This window comes from Balaenoptera ricei, chromosome X (assembly GCF_028023285.1).
Source record: "Balaenoptera ricei isolate mBalRic1 chromosome X, mBalRic1.hap2, whole genome shotgun sequence".
In the NCBI taxonomy this organism is placed as follows: domain Eukaryota; kingdom Metazoa; phylum Chordata; class Mammalia; order Artiodactyla; family Balaenopteridae; genus Balaenoptera; species Balaenoptera ricei.
The window spans coordinates 117500541-117503383 of NC_082660.1; positions in this window are offsets into that span (position 1 = coordinate 117500541).

The following is a 2843-nucleotide window of genomic DNA, read 5'->3' on the forward strand; positions in this document are numbered from 1 at the left end:
CCTTTCACATAAGGCCACACATATTTGTTTTTCTTCGTAAAGCCCACATACACTGGGAGCACAAAACAGTCCCTTTCTCAGGCTTCTCTGAGAATAGGAGCTGTGAAGAGCTCTCTGTGAAAATCTCTATGAGCTGAGTGGGGCTGGAGCTGATCTTCAGCCAGCATTGCTGAAGCCGAGGGTTGCAGTTGCAGGGAGGACGGTGATGGGAAAATTGGGCCCTGGCTGATAGGCACAAAGACACGCTGCTGAAAACCCCTAGTTAAAGCCAAGTCACGCGGTGCCTCTGGTGCTGCAAAGGAAGCTGGGTGCAGGGAAATGTAGTTGGAAATCACCGACGCATAGAATTAATGCCAACCTTGAGAGGTCAGAGAGTCCAGCCACCCTCCTCCCACACCCCACCCTCTCCCTCAAGGCGGTCCCACACGGAACAGAACCCACATCTGGGATTTAATAGCTTCCAGGAAGGCGACCTCCCCCATCCCCTTCCCCCAACGACCCAAAATGCTCCCCTCTCCCTTGGACTTCTCTCCACTTGGTTTCGTAGTCCAAAGCTCCACCAACTGAGATTCATGAGGGTTAACCAGGGTCCTATTTTTAAATGCAAATAGGATGCAGAGGGTGAAAGCTACTGCATCCTTAGCGCCTGGAGAGAGAGCTGAGGGAAAGGGGGTTTGATTTTATGTGGGAGGTCACATTGGAGCTGTGATCCAGGAAAAAGGGGTCAGCCCATGGTGGGGTTCGGGGGCTTGAAGGGCATTAGGGGGCAGTGGGGGAGGGGATGTCTGGGAGGGAGGAGGGAGGGGGCGCTTCTGCCTATGTGGCAACCTTGCCTAGGGCAAGTCCTGACACAGACCATTCCAGACAGATGAAATCGCTCCTATTTTCAAAGTCCTCCAGACAAGGAGCTGTTACGGGATTTTTATTATGAATTAAAAAATTTTCTAAAGAGAGAGAGAGAAGACAGCAATACTTTTTCCAACACCAAAGAAACGTTTCAGTCATGAGGACCAAATTCCGTCATAGACTCCAGTTTCTTTGCAAACAATTTAAGAAACTCAAGATTTTCCTTTTTCCTCCTCATTTTTTCTTTTTTTTTTTTTTTTACCATTGAGGTGCTTAATCGTCGCCATCAGTGCTGCCACATTCCATGTGTTTGTATATTTAAATGTTTCTGCAGTCACAAAGAATATATAGCCATTCCTGTAAGGTTTCCAATCCAGGCTGCCTTTTTGTTCCCTTCTGTAAGATCCCATACCATGTTTCTAAGAATAATCCCCTGATTCGTCCACCCCTGTACATCTTGCCAACTGGCTCTAAAAGCCTTTGGCATCTGTGCCTTAGGAGGTCAGGAGCTCATGTGGCTCAAGCTCTCTACCCACATCTCCGGGAGAGGCATTTCCCTTCGACCCTCCGTAGTGTACGTTGAAATTGGCCAGCCTAGTGGAATGTGTTGCACAATAGGTAAGGTCTTGGTTCTGTCTTAACATGCAGCCTTTAATTTTTTTCAACCAATTCCTCGACTTTTATGTTATGATTATTTTTCTCATAATATCTCTATATACAACTTTCCTGTTTTCTCTTTTCTGGACTTCTGATTCTCTTTTCCATTGCTTGTTCTTGTTTAAGCTGACACTTTTCAACATTCTAATCAAGCTCCTTAGTGGATCTAAATTATTTATCACCGGTCGTCCCACTCAAGGAATTGGAACTCTAATCCTGAACCTTGTCTTATATTCGTCTCCCTTGGATTACAGTAGAGCAGTGTTTGCCTTTAAAAAAATCACACACACACACATATAATTTAAAGCCTTTCAGAACTTGTATTTATAATCTTCAGCTTACAAACTCGGTCTTAACCATTGGACACTGATTTCTTGGGGCTCCAAACTCATCTTCTCATGGAAACAATAAATATTCAAGGTGACTGTTTCCAAAAAACAGCCCACCAAATCTTCTATGCACATAGGGCTGTCATATAACAGTTTATTAAAACAAGCCTCTATTGTAATCCTGCTCTACCCACTTACTAACTGGATGAATTGGGGCAAATGTTTTAGCTCACAGATTGATCTCCCTTTTCCAGGTACCTGAAGACAGAAACCATGTGTCTGAGTACCTGGCATTATATACAGTGATTGGAAAAGAGTGGACATTCCATAAATGTTTACTGAATAAATAGATGAATGGATCCAAACATTTAACTTGATTCCTGTGCATTAGCAGGACAGTCCTCTCAAGAGGAAGAACAAATTAGTTACTATGTGACCTAGGGCAAATTACTGAACCGTTCTGAGCCTTGGTTTACTCATCTGTAAAATGGAGATAATAATAGTATTATGTTACAGAGTCGTTGTGTGGATTAATCAAGATAATTCACATCAAGGCCTTAGTACTATGCCTGGCACATCGCAAGACATAAGTAATACACACATATATTTATAGATATATAGAGAGAAGAGTCTGGAAGAACACATACCAAACCGTTAACAGCATTATTCCTGGAGAGGGGTTTAGATTAAAGGGAACTTTACCTTTTTAGTTTGTACATATCTGAATTCTTTTTCTAAATGAGCAGGGACAGTAGAAACTCTCTTAATAAACTTTAACTCAACAACGCACAGAGAATGCTTTCCATTCCCCCTTTAAAACATTGACAGATGCCTAAGTCATGATGAAAGCTCATGGCTAGTAAGCTAATATGACTTTGCACTTTTACATCCATCGACTGAGTCTCAGGCTTGATAATAATTATTTTCTTGAACATATTTTGACAATTCTACTTATTATTGTAATTATACAATTTAATTATATTGTATGTATATCAAAAGAATCATGATCAC